General features: G+C 40.6%; 1 protein-coding gene across 4 annotated transcripts in view; it reads left to right on the top strand.

The window, feature by feature from the left end:
• Positions 1-2,900: 2,900 nt before the first annotated feature.
• Positions 2,901-21,822, top strand: part of RUSC2 (RUN and SH3 domain containing 2) — a 51,321-nt gene continuing 32,399 nt past the window's right edge. The window contains exons 1-3 of one of the 4 annotated variants that reach the window (XM_072959697.1): positions 2,901-3,191; positions 14,487-14,612; positions 15,715-15,816. The gene's annotated coding sequence lies outside the window, so the exon portion shown is untranslated. Of the gene's footprint in view, positions 3,192-14,486; positions 14,613-15,714; positions 15,817-20,129; positions 20,281-21,822 lie in introns of those variants that run through there. The other 3 variants (XM_006204137.2, XM_031677272.2, XM_031677270.2) reach the window with 3 other exon arrangements.

Here is a 21,822-nt window from a genome sequence, read left to right on the forward strand (position 1 = left end):
CTTTCTGAAGTTGGGTTCAGTGATGACATCTTTTTACTTGAGCTAGATGGAATAGCTGCCAATAGCAAAAACACGGAGGTGATTCCAACTTCCATAGGCCAGGTTTATACTTGTTCCTCATCTACAACTTCTCAGGGACAGGGAGAAGTCACAGGACCATCTGGCTCACCCTGCATCTTTTTCTTTAAGAACTTGTAGGGGAAATAACCTTCTTTATCACTGCCAGAAACAGAGAAACAAGGGAATATTGTCTTAGCTGCAACATTTCCCTGAAATTCTAGCCCCAAATCTTCTAAGGTATATTCAAAGAGTTTGTAGAAGACTCAGCATTTGAAGGATCCTGGGTGTCATCCTAGATTGTTCAATCTATTTTACCCCCACCCCCAATGACACATGAAATTAATCATTAAGTCCTATAAGCTCTATACCCAAAACCTCTCCTGAATCTGTCTCCTCTTGTATAACTCCTCAGCCACTGCCCTAATTCAGACCCTCTCATTTCTCATCATAATTACTACAGTCTCCTTACTGGTCTCTTTACCTTCCTCTAATTCAGTATCCACACTCCTACTAGAATGAGATTTCTAAAGTTCAGATCTGCTCAAATACGGATAATAATGTAAGATATTTCTGCCCATAACAATGCAAATGATTCCTGTTACTGGTGATGCAAATTAATTTTGTCTGGTAGAGAATTTACATCTCTAAAAGTCAAATACTCATTTGAACTGATCTTAGTGTCTTACTGGCTCTCTCATTAATTAGTGAGTTTAATATGGATTTATTTTATATTTGTATAGAATTCATGATTTTTCCTTTTTGAAAATTATCCTTTAATGCAAATAACAGGAAGTAACCCACACTATAGCCAAAAATGAGACTATATGAATGGATGAAAGAATGTCATCAACTCAGGTCAAAAATCAAGCTGGGCCTCAGTAAGAAATGGAAACAGCTGCTGGAAGGCCCCAAGAGCTTGGAGAGTAGTCTCTGTGTCTAGATTTGAGTCCTTTCCATGCAACATATTGATGCTTCTAGGGAATTGGTTTTCTCTACTACTCAGACCATTTGCCAAGTGAAAGATGGTCATTCACCACTCTCAGATTTCCATTATAAGTCACTAGGCTTATAACGGAAATGAGTAAGGGTATAGTTCTCTCTCCCCCAATTCCAGATTCTCAGGGAAAGGATTCCAGTTGGCCTAATTTAGGTTAGGTCCCCACCCTAGACCATTTAACTGCACAAACATGCAGTGTTTCATTTGTCTCCCTGGCCAGTCCTAGCCCTATCCACTTTGCTCCCCGAATTTTATTTCTAAAATTCATATTTGATATACCATACCTGTCTCCACATAAAGCATCTCTCCACTGCTCACCAGATGAGTCCCAACTCCTTAGTATGTCATGGAAGGCCCTTCATCATCACACCCCGGACATCTCTGCTGTCCTCTCTCCACTGCATACCATATCTCAATCAGATCTGTTATTTGTCTTTCTGTTGTTTTGCACATGCTGATTCCCCCACACCCTTTATCTCCCACTCGTTTTTCGAAGCTCAGCTCACACAACCTCTGTGAAGCCTCAGGATGTGTTATACAGTATGACATGTATCTGCTTCCTTGACTGTGACCTAGCAAGCCTGTGAGCCTAGAGCACAGGGTCTCAGTCTCTAACTCTTTCACAAAGAATGGAACCCAGTGGGGGTTCTAATAACTATCTGTTGAATGACCACCTGCCCCCCTGCCCCAGTCTTTTTTGGATAGAAAGAGAACAGAATCCTCAGTGTCCCACATATACCCTGCCTAGGAGCAGGAAGCACATGAGTTCTGTTACAAAAAAAATTATTCATGACACTTGTTAAAGATGGTAAGACAGACTTTAAGGGAGGGACCATGGCAGTAAATATAGGGACCACTGCAATGGGGTCTTGCAGTGGGGGAGAGATTGAGCTCAACTCAGACCCCAACAAAGACAAGTGGCAATTCATAGCCAAGGAGTCACAGGTAGGGGTGAGTTGGTGGAAAATTACAGCCTTGGTCTGTTTTCAGCTGCTATAATGAAACACCACAGACTGGAGGCTGTCTGAGACGAAGGTGCCAGAATGTTCGCTAAGTTCTCTCTTGTCACAGACTTTCTCACCTGTAGGATTGGGCTTGGGAGCTGTGAGGTCCTTCCTATAAAACTGCTGATCTTAATCATGTGAGCTCCACCCTCAGGACCTAATCACCTCCCAAAGGCCCCACCTACTAATACCATCATCTTTGGGGGGGTTAGGATTTCAGCCTAAGAATTTTGGAGAGACATCATTATAGCAATTACTAAGAAGAAACATCAGGGGTAAGGGGGATTCTTGGTAGACTGACTCAAGAGAATTCTTGCTGAAGGCAAGCCAAGGTGATAAAATACCGAGGGTGGTCAGATCTAAGTGTCGAGAATTTTCAATAAACTGATTTAGAAGGATCCTTGCTCAAACTGGATTCTAAAAGGACAGAGAGGGAAGCCCAAGGCTGAGCCTGGTTGAGGAGCAGACTCAGAAAAGCCTGACTAAATTTTTGGCCAAAAGAGAGCGTCTTTGTCCGTTCTAGGTTTTACCAGGCTTTATAACTCTGGCTATGTCTGGAGTGCTTTTAAAGATACCAAATCCTGGGCACCACCCAACCGCTTCTCCACCCCACCCCAGGGATTTTGGTTCCATTAGTCAGGCTTTAGTTTTGTTTATCTGTTTTTCTCAAGAGGTTCTACTGGGGTGCTAGGCAGAGACTTCGCTACTTTCCTTCCTTCCACCGGGCCAGGAGGCTTGCGCCCGCGGGTTGTCTTGGTTCCAGCACACACGACCTCAGCTTCGCCTCGTACCACCCCGAAGGGGCGGGGCGCCGGCCGCAGAAGGCGGGGCCACGGCCAAAGCGTCGCCGCTTCCCTCGCGGGAAAGCACTGCGCGTGACTCGCTGCGCCCACCGCAGCCGGAGCCGGGGAGGTGGGCGAGCACCCGCTGGCCCAGCAGACCCAACCGCGGGCGGTGCCGAGGGGCTGCCGGAGGGCACTCCCAGATTGAACCATCGGCGCTAAAAGCTGCAGGGGGGCCGGGCGTTACCAAGTTGTCTGGAGAGAAGGGAAACGCCTGCTTATCCGCTGCAACGCGACCCCTGGAGGGCGCGAGACTACGCCGCCGACCGCGCTGAGGCGAGAAACAAGGTAAGACGCCTCTTCGAGGGCGGGCGGGGTCCCGGAGACCCACTGCCCTCACGTTCCAAATGATACTTTAGGAGAAAAGCCCTCAGTCTGCGCATCTATCCAGCCCTTAGCGCCCCCACCCTTCTCCTCAGCCCTTCCCCTCGTCCCCTCAGCCCACCCTTCTGTTCTCTCCGACCCTCTGGAGTAGCCTCATCGTCATTCCTTGTCCTAAGCCTTCACTCCGCCGCCTACTGAACCCTCAAACACCCAGGACCAACCATCCTTTTGGGTGTCACCCCAGGTCCACCCCAACGGTCTCCTCAAACTGTCCCTTGGGAGACACCCCCTCAGCTGACTCGCGCCCAGTAATCATCGTTCCCACATCTCTGGACGCGGCCGCCCAGCACCCAGCCGAGCGACTGCGGGGTGCGGGCGGGGGTTAGTGTCTTTCGTACAGCCGCGTCCTTTGCGCCCTCCGCCCCTTTGGCCCCTAGATCCTAAGTTGGTATCTGCCTGAGCCTGGCTGGGATACCTCTCTCATACCCAGTTTTACTTTGGGGAAACGTTTTACCTACCACTTTCCCAGTCCCCTGCCACCGCGCTTACCTGCTGTGAAGGGCACGGTGATCCCGTTGCCCAGGGCTGGCTTGGGATTGCCAGGCTGGCCGTGAGGACACCAGGGACTGCCCTGGAGTCATGGACCATACAGTATTCATTTGTATGTTCAGCGCCCAGCACGGTGCTTGGCACATGGTAGCACTCAGATTATTTGATGGGTGGGTGAATGAATGAGCCCAATGCAGAGGCTGTGAGGCAGAGTGCTTTAATGGGGAAAATGTCACTAGTTACATGAAGGGAGGACAAAAGGAAGGGCATCTGGGGGTATTACTTGTGCTCATATTGGGAGCACAGAACTGAGTATATTCAGTTTTTCAATTCATGCATCTACTTTTATTTACATAGAAGCTTCTATGCCTGAGCTGTTTCCCCTTTTTGTTCTCTTTACAGTAAGAAGTCAGGACCAGGGCTGCAGAAATTTTTATTGGTTAGTGCCTCAGAGGCTGCCCAGATAATCTTGAAAGAGCTTTGCCCAGGTGCACCCCGTCCCTGCTCCTCTGGCCCTGGAGACTAACTGCTCCCACTGGGGAAGAATTCTGGAGGCTGGCTATAGCCTCTAAACTAGACTCAGTGTAGCTGGTCGCCTGGAGCTTCAGGACAGATTGGAGGAATGAAGAGTCTCAGTTATTTTACCCTTTAGCTCCTGATACCTTCCCCTGGCCGCACCCTCCCCACCCCTCACCCCATTGGAGGAGTAGACGTTCTAGGCTGGCCCAGTTAAAGAAATATCATAGATTCCTAAATACTCCTGTAGTATGGTCAGGCCAGAATCAGGCAGGGATTACCACTATGTGAGTAGTGTCAGTAATAAACAAGAACACAGGCCTTTTAAAGATGGAATTCTCAAAGAACAGAGAGCCTGAAACCTGTTATCGTTGATTCATAGGAGGGTGATCTGTTTAGATTCAGTTTCCTGAAGCTGAGAGGGGGTTCAGAGACCTCAGTTTTAGCCCAGGTTCTGTGGGGAAGTAGATGTATTGCTGAATTATAAAACAATGGCTGAAAAGCTATGGAGTTTATAAACTAAGAGGTAGTTGCCTGACGACTAGTGGCATTATTGTAACTGGGGCTCACAGTGTTAGTAGGAAAAAATAGTGACTGGAGAGCCTTAGGAGGCTCCTTGGAAATTAAGCAGTGGTATAGTTAGGGGAAGAGAGATCCCACCATTATCCCCCCGTATTCTGCTACCTGTGCCCCTCCTACTGTATGGCTGTAGGGTACCAACCACTATTGTTTCTATTCTGCTTTGAGCCAGGTCAAAATCTGATTTCCTCTGATTTTTATGTTAAGTGTTTAAGATCCCTTTTTGAGGCCACGCCTGCCTAAACCGAGACTGGGTATGTTCTCATCTATTTCTAGCTTTGATTTATCCCTCTTTACTTTTTCTTTCTCCCATTCTCTGACTTATCTTTATAACTTTATAAAGTAAGTCTTGGATCACAGAAACCCAAAGCAGGGATGGTCTCCTGAGCTGGATTAAGCATGGGTATGGTATCTGGAGACCAATACTTTTTCCTTCCTTCCTTCCTTCCTTCCTTCCTTCCTTCCTTCCTTCCTTCCTTCCTTCCTCTTTCTTTCTTTCTTTCTTTCTTTCTTTCTTTCTTTCTTTCTTTCTTTTCTTTCTTTCTCTTTCTCTCTTTCTTTCTCTTCTTTCTTTCTTTCTTTTTTTTTGGTTAGCTAATACATTTTTAATGGGCTTCTCTACTTTTCTCTGTCTAGGCTCCCTGTTAAGACTTCTGTAACCCTAAAACACTGTGGACTGTTTGATTTTTCTCTTCACTTCCAACACTTCAGAATGTTGCTAGATAAAATACAGGTACAGGATACCAAGTTAATTTGAATTTTAGATAAACAACAGGGTGTCCTGTATTTTTATTTGCTAAATCTGGCAACCCTAGTTCATAGGAAGGCCATGTGTTCTATTCTTCTCTCTGCAAATTTAGGACAATAACTCACCCTTTTCTTCTATTACTCATACACAATGACTGAGCACCCTATTAAAAGTCACTTGACTGAGATGGCTCATTCACTGCTTGTCAGGGTAAGGGCAGTCTCTATAGAATAGTCCAGTTGATCAGTATTGAGGTTACCCAGAAAACACCCACTCAAACATTGGCATGTGATATTTTTCTTCCTGTCAAATGAGTCTGTCGTGCAAAATGAGCATATTATTTTGAGTGGTCAGGTAAAAACATTGCTCTGACAGTGACTTTAGGTGGTGAAGGTAGAATGTGGATGCATTCTAATGAAAAATTATAACTTACAGCAGAACCTCTCTTGTATCACGTTTACTTTTTTTTTTAAATGAGGGTACTGGGGATTGAACCCAGAACCTTGTGCAGGCTAAGCATGCACACTACTGCTGAGCTATTTTTAAGCTGTGGTAAAATATATATAACATAAAATTTACCATTTTAATCATTTTTAAGTATACGGTTCAGTGTCATTAAGTACATTCACATTGTTGTCCAGCTATCACCACCATTTGTCTCTAGAACTTTTTCATCTCTCAAACTGAAACTGCATACTCATTAAACAATAACTCCTCATTTTCTCTTCCCCAAGCCCTGGCAACCACCACTCTACTTTTTTCCTCCATGAATTTGACTACTCTAGGTATTTCATAGAAGTCATATCGTACAATATTTGTCTCTTTGTGACTGGTTTATTTCACTTACCATGATGTCTTCAAGTTTCATCCATGTGGTAGCTTGTATCCAAATTTCCTTTATTTTTTAATTGAAGTATAGTTGATTTACAGTGTTGTATTAATTTCTGGTGTACAGCATAGTGATTCAGTTATACATGTATATATACTGTTTTTCATATTCTTTTATATTATAGGTTATTATAAGCTATTGAATATTGTTCCCTGTGCTATACAGTAGGACCTTCTTTTTATCTTGAATTTCCTTCCTTTTTAAGGCTGAATAATTTTAATTGTATGTATGTACCACATTCGGTTTATCCATTCATCCATCAGTGGACACTTGGGTTACTTCCACCTTTTGGCTGTTGTGAATAATGCTTCTGTGAACTTGGAAGTACAAATATAAGTCCCTGTTTTCATTTCCTTTGGATATATACCCGGAAATTGAATTGCTAGATCATATGGTAATTCTGTTTAATTTTTTGAGAAATTGCCATACTGTTTTCCACAGTAACTGGAACTTTTACATTCCCACCAGCAATGTAAAGCATTCCAGTTTTCCCACATCTTTGCCAGCACTTATTTTCTGTTTTATTTTTTAAAAATAGTCATCCTAATGAGTGTAAAATGGTATCTAATTGTGGTTTTGATTTGCATTTCTCTAATGACTAGTGATGTTGAGTATCTTTTCATGTGCTTATTGGCCATTTTTATATCTTCTTTGGAGAAATGTCTGTTGAAATCCTTTGCCCATTTTTGGGGGGGTTATCTGTCTATTATTGAATTTTGAAAGTTCTTTATATATTCAGGATAAAAGTCCCTTATCAGATATTATGATTTGAAAATATATTCTCCCATTCCATGGATTGCCTTTTCACTCTGTTAATAGTATCCTTTGATGCACAAAAGATTTTTAATTTTGATGAGGTCCAGTTTACCTATTTTTTCTTTTGTTGCCTGTGCTTTTAGTGTCATATCCAAGAAATTATTGCCAAATTCATTGTCAAAGCTTTTCCCCTATGTACTCTTCTAAGTTTTTTTTTTTTTTTTAGTTTTATCTCTTATGGTTAGGTCTTGATCTATTTTGAGTTAATTTTTGTATGATATATAATGTAGGGGCCCAGCCTAATTCATTTACATCTGGATATCCAGTTTTCCTAACACCATTTGTTGAAGACCCTCCTTTCCCCACTGAGTACTGTTGGCATCTTATCGAATATCATTTGACCAGATATGCCAGGATTTATTTCTAGGTTTCTATTTCTATTCTGGTCTATATGTCTGTCTTTATTCTAATACCACATTCTTCTGATTACTGCAAGCTGTATGTGTGTGTGTGTGTGTGTGTGTGTGTGTATATATATATATATATATATATATATATATAGCAAAGTTGAAGTGTGAGTCCTTCAACCTTGTTCTGCTTTTTCAAAATTTTTTTGGCTATTCAGTATCCCTTGAGATTCCATGAATTTTAGGGTGGATTTTTCTATTTCTGCAAAAAATGTCATTAGGATTTTTAAAGGGATTTCATTGAATCTGTAGATTGCTTTGGGTAATTGACATCTTTTTATTGTAGAAAGAACACTTAACATGTAATCTACCCTCTTAAATTATTGTTTTATACACACACACACACACACATATATTTACAGCAGATCTTTAGAGCTTATTCATCTTTCTTGGCTGAAGCTTTATACCCATTGAATAACAACTCATTTCCCCCTCCCTCAGTCAACCATTATTCCACTATTTGATTCATGAATTTAACCATTTTAGATGCCTCATATAAGTGGAATCAGGCAATATTTGTAATTCTGTGATTTGCTTATTTCACTTAACGTAATGTCCATGCAGGTTGTCACATATTGCAGGTATTGACATCTTAACAATATTAAATCTTACCTCCCATGAATACAGGATATCTTTCCCTTTATTTGTGTCTTCTTTAATTTCTTCCAGTAACATTGTATTGTTTTCAGTGTACAAGGCTTTTACCTTCTTGTTTAAGTTTATTCCGCAGTATTTTATTCTTCTTGGTGGTGTTGTAAATGGAATTATTTTCTTAATTTCCTTTTCAGATTTTTTATTATTGTCTAGAAACACAACTCATTTTTATATGCTGATTTTGTGTCCTACAACTTTGCTGGATTCATTTATTAATTCTAACAGTTGAGGGGAGGGATCTTCAGGGTTTTCAACATGTAAGACCATGTAATCCGCCAATAGAGATGCGGATGCCTTTTCTGTCTTTTTCTTGCCTAATTGCTCTGGCTATGACTTCCAGTACTATATTGAGTAAAAATGGCAAAAGTGAATCATATTTACTGTTAACACACAGTCTTAGGGGTTTGGTGATTTCGTATGTAAGTCCTTAATAGACACTGAGAACAAAACTGTGTTTTAGCCTAGTATATTACTGTTAACAGTGAGTCATCAAGAAAAAGTTTAAGTTAATGGCCTATATACTATATATAAAACAGAAGTGTGTAAGTAAAAGTGTACATTTTGAAAGAATTTTTACCAAAATACCTGAAGTTTTTAAAAAATTAATTTTGATACCTAAAGAAAACTTCTCTTCTCTGGAATTCTTGGTTTAATAAGATAGTCTTTTATCTTCTCCAGGAAGATGAGACAGTAAGCTCCAAAATGTCTGCTGTGTTTTTGGCTTCTTGTGTGAGGTCTTGTGGTCAAGGACAATGAATTGGTAACGGGGTGGAGAAAAAAAAGAAAGCCGGCCAGCCAACTTCTGGCTAGATTTAGTTATTTTAGGATCCAAAGTTTATACTTAAGTTTATCTTAGGATCCTAAAATCTATATTTAACTTGTTAATCTGTTTTTATACTTTTGTACTTCCTTTCTTTTCTTGTATAATTATTTTAAGAAAGAAAATACAGCCTTATATTTAGTGTACTTATGTTCAGGTAAAGGAAGAAAAGGGGGATCAGAATATTCTTAAAGTCAGTATGACCCCAAGGATAAAAGCAAAAACTCAAGATGGGAGAGTTGGGGAGCTACTGCTGATCTCATTCATCCTGGAGTTGCTTCTCTTCCAAAATGTTGTTTTCTTGTTATTTGAAGGATGTTGTATTCTGTTTATTTAAGGATACAGCCAAAGTTTGTTATTCGGACCAACCTATTCTCTGAAGGTTCTAGATAACTAGAGTTTTTCTGTAAGACTAATCATTTCCTTTTAAATATCCCCCAAATCATATATAAGTTTTACTGTATAACAAATACCCCAAAACTTAGTGACTTAAAACAAGAGTTGATTACGTCTCACAGTTTTGGTAGGTTTGGAGTTCCAAAGGTGTTGTTCTGGAAATGTTTTGAGTAGGAGCATACAAAATTGGAATGAGTTGTCTCCTAAGGTGACTACTTTGAAGGACTTCTCTTACTTAGTTCAAGAGATATTCTACTTTTTAAAAATATTGTTATTTTTATTTTATACTTATAGCTATAGTTAGCTTCTTAGATAGGGTAGTGTCTATTTCAGTTTATAAGCTGATTTATGTAATATGCTTTGCCTAACATCCAACACAGCGACCTGCAGCATTATTAGTTTATTCATCCCTAATGATAGTAGCTGAAGAAGGGAGACCTGTAAGCAGGACCACCTGCCTGGTTATCCATTTGTGAGTCCTTTCTGACAACCAGGTGGTGGTGATAGATAGTTAACACGGAGCATTGATCTCATGGGGAAAAACAAAAAAAGACAGCTGTGGCTCTTTATTGGATTGGGAGAATATGTAGTAGAAAACAGAATTTCAAAATATTTTTTAGAGGGGAGCTTTTTTTCAAGTATATTCCACAGGAAAGTGAACACAAAAAGATAAAAACTGAGCTGTTGAAGGCAAGGGGTTGGAAGAAATAGAATCTAACCTGTTCATCTCTCTCTCCCTCCTTTCCTCTCCATCCCCTTCACCTCCCCCTATCTGCAAGGGAGCTATGTAAAGCACGCTGTAAGCCAGTCACCAAAGATGTTACAGATGTTTTGCTTGCTGAGTCATGACTCCAAAGTGAAAAGAGTTTGAAAGAAATGGTTTGGTTTGAGATCCTGTCATCTTCAATTGACCACCTACCAGTAACCAATCAAGTTTGGTTTTGGAATATTTTATAATAATGTATATGCTTTAAAAGATAGACATTGAATATGGTGGGGGGGTGGGGCTGTGCACTTCCTTCCTGTTGAGTACTGTTAGCCTCTTTGCTTAATTTACTCTAGACATGTGCTTCTTAAACTTGAGGATGCATAAAAATCACCTGACTCACCCCTGAGATTTGATTTCGTTAAGTCTGGCATTGGGCCCAAGTGTATACCAGTCTAATAAATTCCCAGGAGAGGCTGATTTTACTGGAGGAGAATTACTCTTAGACCTAAACTCTAATCTCAGCCTCTTAATCAGTGGTTCTCAGATTTAATCAACATAAAGACTTTTTTAAAAAAAAAAACTCTAGTGCATGAGACCCAAGAATGGAAGGGCAAATAGTGTCACTAGGAGTGTGATTCGGGGAATATCATTTCTACACTGGATTTTCTTCCTTTAGAGATTAGGTTTATAAATCTATCACTCATTCAAGATTAAGGGATTATGGAGAAGAGTCCTAAGGAAATATTATTAGCTGCCCAGACTTCAACCTAGAAAGTGTTTAAACTTAACTGCCTTTTTATGGAGAAAGATGAAATGAAGGATTCTGTGATTTTTTTCCTTTGAAACAAACAAAAAAATCTTATGTATTTCTGTTTAAACATATTTTCTGATAAAATGTTTTGTTTTTTTCTCTTAATTACAGGTGAAATATATTCTCACTGTCGAGAATCTAGAAAAATAAAGACACGTATAAAATGAAAACGTATCATTGAACAGTTTTTGAAAGCCAAAATTTTCATAGCCATTGTTTGAATGTGCCATAATTTACTTAACCTGAATGTTAGGCATTTGGGGTTTTTAAAAATAGTTTTTCTTCTGAAAAATGTTCAGATTAACAACATTATGAAAAAAAATCTTTGTCCACATCTCTGATAATTTCCTTAGGATGGAATTCTAGGGGGGGAGTTAGAGGATTTGACCATTTTGAAGACTAGATATATATTTTTTTCCTCCCAAGCTCAATATGAAGGTTGTACCAAAATATGCTTGTATTGCTATTTAGGCTTTATGGTTTATGGCTTATTGCATTCTATTCACTTGTTGAATTACCCTCACTGGTAGTCCGTTAACTTCATTAAAACTTCATTGATATTACAATCATTCTTTGTATATTTACCTAGTAATGAACATAACCTCTTACCTTTTCTTTTCCTGTACTTAAGCAGCTAGAGAAAATTGTACAGTCCAGTAGATTTAGTATCACTTTAAATTCATCATCACCAAGCTTACATTGGCCAGCAGTCTTACTGTATTTTTCTAACAATTAGATTATTCCTCCATTATTTATAACAAATATTTTATACCTTCACTACTCTCCTTAATCTCTGATCTTCCCTTTTTCCCTCCATATACTCTGTTGATGACCTTGACTCATAAACCTCAAAGAAGCCATCAAACATGAACTTTCTACTTCCTACCACCAATTTGCAAATGTATCTGTAGCCATCCTCTCTTCACTATTTGCAATGGGGGAAGTATCCCACCTTCTAACAAAAGCTAATGTTTCCCTGGTGCACTAGATTGCATACTCCTTGTTTAGCAGTTTTTAGAGATTTTTTTTTTCTTTATATCCATGCAGCAGAGAGTATATACCTAAATAATATACTTTGTCAGGTACCCCCAAATAAACCTATATTCTGAGTAAAAACACTGATTGCTATGCAAATGGAACTTCCAAGACAATTCCCTGATGCCACCCCACTTTCATCCACCCTTTTTAGTCTGTTTCCTGATCCTAAGTTCAAACTATATAGAAATTCTTGAGTCACTACTACTTCTCAGGGATGTTGCTTCATCATTTAATTCCTCTCTTTTCTAAACCTTCAACATCAGAGGAGAAGTAGTTATAACAAAAAAAGAAAAGAAAGAGTACCAGTGCATTTCCCAGAACTGAAGAACGTGAGTCTTCAAGTTGAAAGGGCCCACTGAGTGCCCAGCACAACAGATGGAAATAGCCTACCTCAGGATACCTCATCATAAAAACTTAGAACACGAAGAATTTAGAGAAAATTTAAAACTATTCCTTAAAAAAAAAAGTTTATATAAAATATCAAAAACCAGAAGGCCATTGGACTTAACAATAATGGAATCTAATTAGTAAGCAATGGGCAATGCTTTTAAATTTCTGACAGGAACTGATTTCTAGCCTAGCATTTTTATGCACAGCCAAATTATCAGTTGTAAGTAAGAGTTTAGAATATATACTTCCAGACATTCATTTCAAAAATATTCTTACTGTGTATCCTTTCTTAGGAAGCTTCTACAGGATATGCTTCAGCAAAATGAGAGTATAAACAAGAAAGAAGAAATCATGGGATTTAGAACGCAGGGCACCTAACAGAAAAGGCAAAGGAAATTCCTAGAATGATAAAGAGAAGTCCAGCATGATAGTGGTGTTGTAAGCCAGCAAGTTCAGAGTGTAGCTGGAGAACAGAAAGTTCCTGAAGGATTATGTTCCAGAAAAAAAAAAAAGAATTGTCTTTGACCATTTGGAAAATTATACTGAAAGGGATTTTTACACTTCTACTAGAGAATTTGAGAAGAATTAGGAACAAATATGTAGAAAATACATAACAAGAGAGTCAAGTATCAAAGTATTATAAATTATGTAGTAATAATAAGGATTCACAGACTATACCAAATCATAGCAAACACTGGATATTAGTTAAATCAGAAATTGTGAGGAAGATGGGTGTAAAAATGCTGAATTTTTATCTTCCATACTAGGAAGTAAAGGGGAATGTTTAAAATCAAGAAATAATTAAATATGCATATGATTTATAAACATGGACGTAAGTGCCAGATAAACACCTAAAAGTTCTGAAAGTAGTGATCTCTGGAGAACTTCACGGAGGTGGAAAGGGGTAGAGCTGGGGATTGCTATTGTTCATCATAAACTTTATAGTACAATTTAGCTTTGTAACCATGTGCATATATTAATTTGATAAAATCAGTATCAATTTTAAAATAAATCCCCTGACACCACATCACCCTCCGGTATTGATGGTCTCATTTCTCTCTTCTCACAGGCAATCTTCATTGACCAAGCTGTCTACTCAACTTTTCATTCACATTTGTACCCTCTTCTGTCTAATTTCATTTTCTATCACTCCCCTGAAATTATTTATGTCAAGATCACCGGTGAACTCCTGGTTGTTAAATATAATGGAAGCTTTCAACCACACTTTCAGTTTTCTAAGACAGTAGCCACTTTTCTTGCCTCATGGCCTTTTACACATTTCATTTTCTCTGCCTGGAGTGTTTCCTACTTTTCACCTGTTTAACTTCCTTTCAATTCACCTTTCAAGGCTCAGCTTAAACATCAGACCAGAGAGGCCTTCCCTGACCTCTTAATCAATTTCTTATTTAGTCTTAATCGGGTCCTCCTAATACTCTGTACTTTCACTTTCTTGACATTTATCACACTTTGTAATTATATTTTTATTTTGTGTGTTTTTCTGCCTACTCCACTAGATTGTAAACTCCATGAGGGCAGGGATATTTATTTTGTTTACCACTGTATTCCTAGCAATAGTCTCAATTCTTGGCCGATAGGAATTTTCGCTTGAAGTTTAAACTATTAATCATTGAAAGAGGTGTTGAAAGAGGGCCTAGAGTTAGAGCAGTGATGGTAGGAATTAGAAGAGAGGGTAAACTAGAGAGCGTTTTCCAAAACAGAAGCTATGGGACTTGGGTAGTTTCTCCTGGTATACATGTCTGGAAATAATTTTAAGGAGAATCTTGTCAGCCCATGAGTTTATGTAGAGGACTCACTTTCACTATGTTCTGCTGACAGGTGAGCAATTCGCTGCTTGGGAAATTCTTGATTTACAGATAACGTGCAAATTCACTCTAACCTTCTTTCTGTGTATTCCCTTGGGACATTTCCTTGGACAGATCCACTTTACGACTATCAGGAAGACAGACAGCAAGAGCCAGGAAAATTAAAGAATTTGAGGTGGGATGCCTGTTGAAAAGAAAAGCACCGAGTATGACAGTGACAAGATTCCCTGCTGTGAACTGGTAAACTGAACAGTAGTGCAGTCTCAAAAAAGCAGTTGGAGGGATTTAGATTCAAGGAAAGAAGAGATTTCTGATTCACATTAATTATAGTTACCATTTGCTGATCCCTCACTAAATACCAGTCACTGTTCTAGGTGTTTTCCATATCTTTTAACTTTCACCACCACCCTGTAAGAGGAGGTATTATTATCCCCATTGTACAGGTGAAGAAACTCAAGCTGAGGGGAATCAAGTAACTTGCCCAGTGCTACAGATTTAGTCCTTAAGAGCAGAATTATATACCAGCCTTTTCTTAGCTCTCTATGTTGACCAGAAAGAAACAAAAGTACATGGCCTGAGCTGGGAAGAGCAACTCAGGGTTCAATTTCTTCATTTTAATGGACAGTAATTTGTTAGCTGAAGTGAGTTCATATGCCTAAAGTAAAAGTGTGTGATGTAAATAGGGACTGAATTCCTACAAAATGAATGGGAAAAAAATGGGGCTCAAGTGGGAGAAAGTTATTGATAGATTCTAGTGACTCCTTTAAGGGCCAGAGTTTTCCGTTCAAACACAGATAATTTTGGATGCCAATTCAGTATAAACTGGTCCCTAATTTAGTAAATATGCTAACTGGCCTCCCTGGACAGAGATGGCTTTTATGGATTAGCTGTCTTTCCTTTGAATAGAACACTTTTCAAAGGCCTACTTTATAGTTTGCATGGTCATAGTTATTTAATTATTTGTTTAGTCTCCTAGGTGAACTATAAGCTCCACGAAGGCCAGCCCCAGATCTGCTTTGTTCACATAGTACCATCAGTGCCTTGCATCTCATAGGTGCTCAGTTGATGTCTATTGACTGATTCATCTACTCCTTGGGCAAGATGGGCACCTGAGGTTCTCAGGACCACAAACGGATTCCTCTATACTTCTGTCCAAAGCAGAGAAGGAAACCCAGAGCCTTGTTGTGCTTCTAGGTCGGGCTGTTATATTCCCTGGGTCCTGCCTCCTTTGAGTGTGGCCCCAAAGGCTTGATACCACTGGGGCTCTGGTTTTGGCAATGGGGCTTGTGTCTTTGTTCTGAGATTTTAACTATAAATGGATCAATCTATTTTCTGTTCCCAGGGGAACTCAGTGATGCCACAACTGAGGGGCAGCGGGAGCACAGAGTTACTGCTTTCTCTGCTGGAACCTCCCTTTTGCTACCCAGAGGTGGCTCCATTATAGGTGAGCCAATCAGGAAATTCCAAACCCTTTTCCTGAAACTCTAAACAGTTTGAGGAATCTCTCCAGCTGAAATTGGAAAAGCTCCCAGCAAGGAGAGCTGAGTCTTATGTAACTTTACAGACTGCCCTTTTTTAGGGAAAAAAACAAACTGTTCCTCAGCTAGTTCTGGACTTTTTGAGACACATCCTGCATTCTTTCCTGGCTGCTCAGCAGCCCCATTGGAAGCAGCTAACAGGATAGAGTTGAAGACTGGTGAAGTTCAGCAGGGAGAGATGAAGAAAGAGGGAGAGAGAACTTCTGTCATTCTGGCTGGAACATGCTATTCTGGTTCTCACGCTTCAGCTCCCACTAGCAGTAAAGGGAGTGCAGTGTTGAGTAAAGGGAGAGAGCTGTGCCTGGGGATACTCGCCCTGCACATCCAGAAGCCAGCCGCTGCCCTCCCTTTATCCTCTTAGCACCCCACACCCCAACAGGGAGGCCTAGAACTGTGTGTGTATAAATATGTCCATAGCTGTATTGAAGAAAAGAAATTTTTCCAGTTTAGTTTGATGAAGACCCTGTTCTTCCTTAGTTCAATTCAGTGAGCACTTTAAGCCACGTGCCAGGCTCTAGGCTAGGTTAAATGACTACAGAGATGAATAAGACAGTTTCTTATTCAGCCTTAACATGCAGCCAAGGAGGTAAGAAAAAAATGTATGTAAGCAGCTGTAATACACTTCTTTGCTTTATAGTCCTGTGTGCTTTATATGATTCTTTTATTCTTAACTCTTATAAAACTAACCATCAGGTTTATTTACACCTGTGAACTTATGTGCTAGCTGATTTATGATAAACAAAAATACAAGAAAATCTCCACTTTTCAGGTGTGACCAGTTATTTTACTAAATTATTCATGAAAGGAGCAGGTACAAGTTTGAAGAATATTCTTATATTAATTCATTATTTTTATTTCCTTAATTTTCTCAGTATAAGGCAGTTTAGAATTTTGAATGTAACTTGAGTCTTTCAAAATACATGTAGTTTTCCCAATGAATTATGATTTGCCCTAGAGTATGCCTGTAGCTTTTACTTATTCCTTGAAATAAAGTATTAAGCAAATATCTAGCACAGCAGGTAGCTTAATAGATAATTAAATAATAGCTTTTATTATTACAAGTATTAGTCTTTAGCTACAGGTCACTCATTTTTTTCTAGTCTGTGGCGTGTGATGAGGTGTAACTCCAATGATTCCTGATCCTTTGCATATTGTTCTTAAGTTGCTTTTATAGTAGTTTGAGCCCTGTTTACAAAGACTTTAACTGTTTGTGATAGAGCCTAGATTCACAGCCCTAAGACTTTGCTCAAAATGAGCTCACCCCTGCCCTCATGCCTTTCATCCATATTTGCTATGTCCAAACTCATCCGACTGTTGATAGTTTCCTTGCTAAACCACATATAGAAGTGGAGGGAGGGGAAGAGAGAAGGACTCGGTACCTAAACCAGTTCAAGTGTGGATTTGGGACCTGGAGAAAGAGAAAAAGAAAAAAAAAAGAAGAACCAGCAGCAGCAGCCTGGTAGAGACAGGATAATATTATTAAGCAGAAATAGAAAGATAAAGGCTGTTTATGTCTCAGTCTGCACTCCAGAATGATAATGCAATAAGCTAAATTCCACAGATGTTTTTGAAGGACTTTATGTGAAGGGAATTAGCCAGTCTGTCAGCTCCAATACAAATAACCTAAGAATTCTTCCTTCACATTCCTCAGTGGCTCCTTAGAGGGGAGCTGCCTCTGAAATATATGCATCAGCCCTGTGTGAAGAGGAAAGAGGATCTCTGGGCAGGCGCAGCAGAATCAGAATTTGAGATACAGACTTTGAATAGAGAGACGTGTAAGGTCTAGAACTGAGGTCAGCAAATTATGGCCCATATCAGGGTGGCCCTATGGCCCACAAACTAAGAATGGTTTTTACATTTTTAAAGAGTTGTTTGAGGGAAAAAATAAAGGGTGGGGGATATGTGGCAGAACTCTGTGGCCCACAAAGCCTAAATATTTACTATTTGGCTGTTTACATTTTACTGTCTGGCCCTTTACAGATAGAGCTTGCTAAAAGGTTTGCTGAAAGCTCAGCAGAAGCTGCCAGATGTGGGAACATCTGTTTTGAATCCCAGGGTGGGCATTTGCAGAAAAAGAGGTGTCAGCATTAATGAAGAATAGGTTTCTATTTCTTCTCTCCAAGAGCTCTGGAGACCTGGCAAACTAACTGATTGCTGGGCTAGAAAGAGTGAAGCCTTGTGTTAGATGTAGAATAAATACAGTATTGCCTTTGTTCTGACTGGACAGTGGAATGCATCCTTTCATTAACGTTGCTTTATCAGGCTTTCAATCGAAGTTCAGTTTGAAATACTACTGCTCAATGCTGTATCAATGGGATACAAGCCTCAGATCAGTGTCCTGGGCCCGGGTGTAGGGGAGAATTAGGTTTGCAGATGGAGCAAGTGTCTGAGTAGAGAGGTATTTATTTTTTGCTTGTGTATTTCTACTTTCTCTATTACATGTTAGTAGAAAGTCATACATTATGTCTAGGTAAGCATATTCCTAACTGTTTCAACACAGTTGGTGGGGATTATAGGCCTGAAAGAAAGGAACTGCACCTCCAGACACAGACCAGGTTCACTTCCCAACAGGGCCACCATGACCTAGAAGAAGGAAAAATACATAAGTCCAGGGCTCTCTACCTATAAGCGTGAGTGACAGTTATATTTCTGAACTACTTTGATCCAAAGAATTTATAGCATTTACGTTTCTTGCTATTTATTATTCTAATTGTTCAAATATTTTTTCTTGTCACAACACCAGAAGGTGGATACATTTAGCCCCCTTTCCAAACCGTAAACCTAGAGCTTTGAGAGGACAAGTACTCTGCCTCTAGATGACCCAGCAAGTCAGAAAAAAGCCAAGAATGAAAGCAGTGTTCCTGTCCTTGGGCATCCTGCCACTGTCCTAGGCATGAGTAGCTTCCAGATGGAGCTAAGATCAAACCCTGTATCTCCAGTCATCAAATCTGGTTGTTTCTGAGGCTGCATTGTTATTATGATGACCAGGTAGATAAGTCTTGAATGACGGGGGGAAAATGTACTGAATGAGTAGTTCACCAGCCTACCCTTCCTGCCCGCACCCTGTCTCCTTAGATACTGATATGTTGTGTCTCTGACGTTGGTTATGAGTCAGCCTAGGCAGGAAGATGATGGAGTCACTGTTATTGCGTACTTGGCTGCTTGGCTGCTTTCTTTGCACTCCAGCATTCCTACCTGGTGTGTGGTACATTTTTGTCATTCCACAATGGTCTGCCGTGCACATGACCCCTCAGAAAGCCAGTCTACATCTATTTACATCAGCTGCCCAGCTGCCAGCCTCCTCACACCCCTGTCTGCCTGATGGGCCAAGATGAAATCTGTGTAAGGAGCTGCCATGAGTGGGATATCCATAGAGTTCCAGAAACTGTGGTCAAAGTATAAGATCCCTGGGACCACAGCCTGTAGGCGTTGGAGAAAGATGCTTTCAGGAAAGATTTTTCTGGGCACTGACTCCTGGCCAGATGAGAGTTGGTTTCTTGGTATTTCTGTCCTGTTGTGTCATTTCTAGGAAAGAAGTTCTGGCCAAATAAATTTTCAAGGGATTTGATATAGTTGCTAAAAATTCTGTGCAAATCAAATAAGGACCAGCCTAACTACCCTATGTTTCAAATATCCTATAAAACTCTCTCAGGTGAGCTTTTTTCTTTTTCTCAAAAGGTCAGCATTCACAGCACTAATCGGGGACTTGTAATTGTCAAGGCTGAGCTTCTGGTTAGTTGAGTAACAGGCTTTCCTTGATTTTATTCAGATCATTTCAGTGCAGCCAGTTGTGTGTGTGTGTGTGTGTGTGTGTGTGTGTGTGTGTGTGTGTGTGTGTGTGTACCCTTCTAAAACAATGTGTTAGGTCTCTTGTCCAGGGCCTGCTTGACTGAAGAAAATGCTGTGAATAATAGCTCTCAATTCAGGTCCACCTGGTCCCAGAGATTTGGGACCAGATAACTGGATATACGACAGCTCTGTTTGTTCCTTTTCCTCTTCCTTGTCCCTTTTAATACTGAACTGTTTCAACAAGGTTCATTTCCTCCAGAATCTAACTTAGGATCCTGGAGAAGCCTGAGGCCACTTCTGTAGCAGGAAGCTGCCCTAGATTTGGGCAGTAACCAGTAGAACTTGATACTGACGCCAGAGTGTAAAAATAAACACCTCCTACAGTGCTGTCTTAATCCATTGGCATCAGAGTAGCTATTATTAACCCAGAGGCCTCACAGGCAGCTGTGATGGGCAGACAACAGCCTGGACAGACCTATCCTGCCAGCTTGGGATCAGACTGTTTCTTTCCTACATCTACTGGAATCTGATCTGGGGCCCCTGGAGAATTACCATCAGTCTGGGAGCATGCCCCACAACAGGTAATACTAGAGATGGATTAGTAATCTTTGGTCTGAGAAAGCCTTAGGCTTCCAGGGCCAGCCTGCCAGTCCAGAGTGTAATGGGCACATGAGGATTATTGATTCAGTTCTAGTGCAGGGGAGGGAAAAAAGGAACCTGACTCTTTCCAGTTTCTTTGGCTCTCAAGAAGTTTTGCCTGACAGTTCCCTGGACCTTGGGTCTTTAGGTTTTCTGGGAAATTGGGGAAGGAGAGAGGAAAGGACTCCATTGGTCGTCTGCTAAAGATATAATAATAATGGTGACCATGACTGAGCACTTACCTTGTGGTAGGCACTTACATACAGTATCTTATTTAATTCTACCTCAAGCCTTTGAAGGGAAAATATCATGACGGTTTTTCAAATGAGGAAGTTAAAGTTTGGTGGAATTGAGTAACTTCCCTATATCCACAGCTGGCAAGTAGCTTGTCAGATTTGAATCCACAGCTGTCAACATCAAAATCCATACTCTTGAATCATTACAGAACATAGGTCCTGAGTATTCAGGGCCCAGGCAAGACTCTGGCCACGTGTTTAAAACTTTTTTGTTTAAGTAAATATCATTTTACTCTCTCTTTAGTCTTATAACCAAAGTAAGTACAGTAACTGGTACACAGAATGGTCTTTGCTGCCACCAGCCAGTGAGGCAGTCCCAGTGCTCTTATCAAGTACTGTGAGTTGGACCCAGAGACTCTCATCTAAAGTCTATTGGAAAACATGTCACATCTAGGAAGAGGCTTTTGACTTGACTCAGGAGTCTCAAGGACTATGACCCCTCTGCTGAGAGCAGAGCCAGACCAGAACCTAGTTCCCGGAGGAGCGCAGCTTTGATGGCTTCCAGCAGTCATGCTGAGGGAGGAGTGTGCTTGAATGAAAATATTTCCTTGAAGGGCAGTTAGCTGTCTCTCGCCTCTTTCTCCTACCTCCCCTACCCTGTCCCCACAACTGGCTTGTGGTAACTCAATCTAGATTGTTCTCATAGCCTACCTCACTGTGCATATGAGGCCTTTTATTTACAGCTTTTGACAGTCTGATTGGTTAGCAGCTAACCAGCCTGCACGCCTCAGTCCACTGCCTGGGGGGAGGGGAAGCAGAAAACACTCTGGCCTTGCTTCCTGGAGTCTAGGAGCCAAAAGGAGTAGCCAAAGGAAGAGCAAGGGGTTGTTGACCACACTGAACAATCAAGGAGAAGCATAGGGGCGTTTTTTGACCCAGCTAACCTGCTTCTGCAAATATACACTTGAGAGCTGTCCTCCAAGCAGTGCTGCCCACGCTGGACCTTTCAGCATCCACCCCTAGTAACTGTCTCTGGTGTTGGTGGTTTCCTGCTCCTTGGCTGCGCACCTGCACCTAGCATTAGGAGGCCTTATCTCTCCATCTCTTTATCTACTGCTGTATCTTCCATACCCTCATCTGAAGAACTGTCTGTCAAGGTAGGAACTAAATCTTTCCTAATTCTCTATAGTTCTTCTCTTTCTCCCTAACCTACATCCTCAAAAGAGGTAAGGTTTACAGCAAATTCTC

Source organism: Vicugna pacos, chromosome 4 (genome assembly GCF_048564905.1).
Source record: "Vicugna pacos chromosome 4, VicPac4, whole genome shotgun sequence".
Taxonomy (NCBI): Eukaryota; Metazoa; Chordata; class Mammalia; order Artiodactyla; family Camelidae; genus Vicugna; species Vicugna pacos.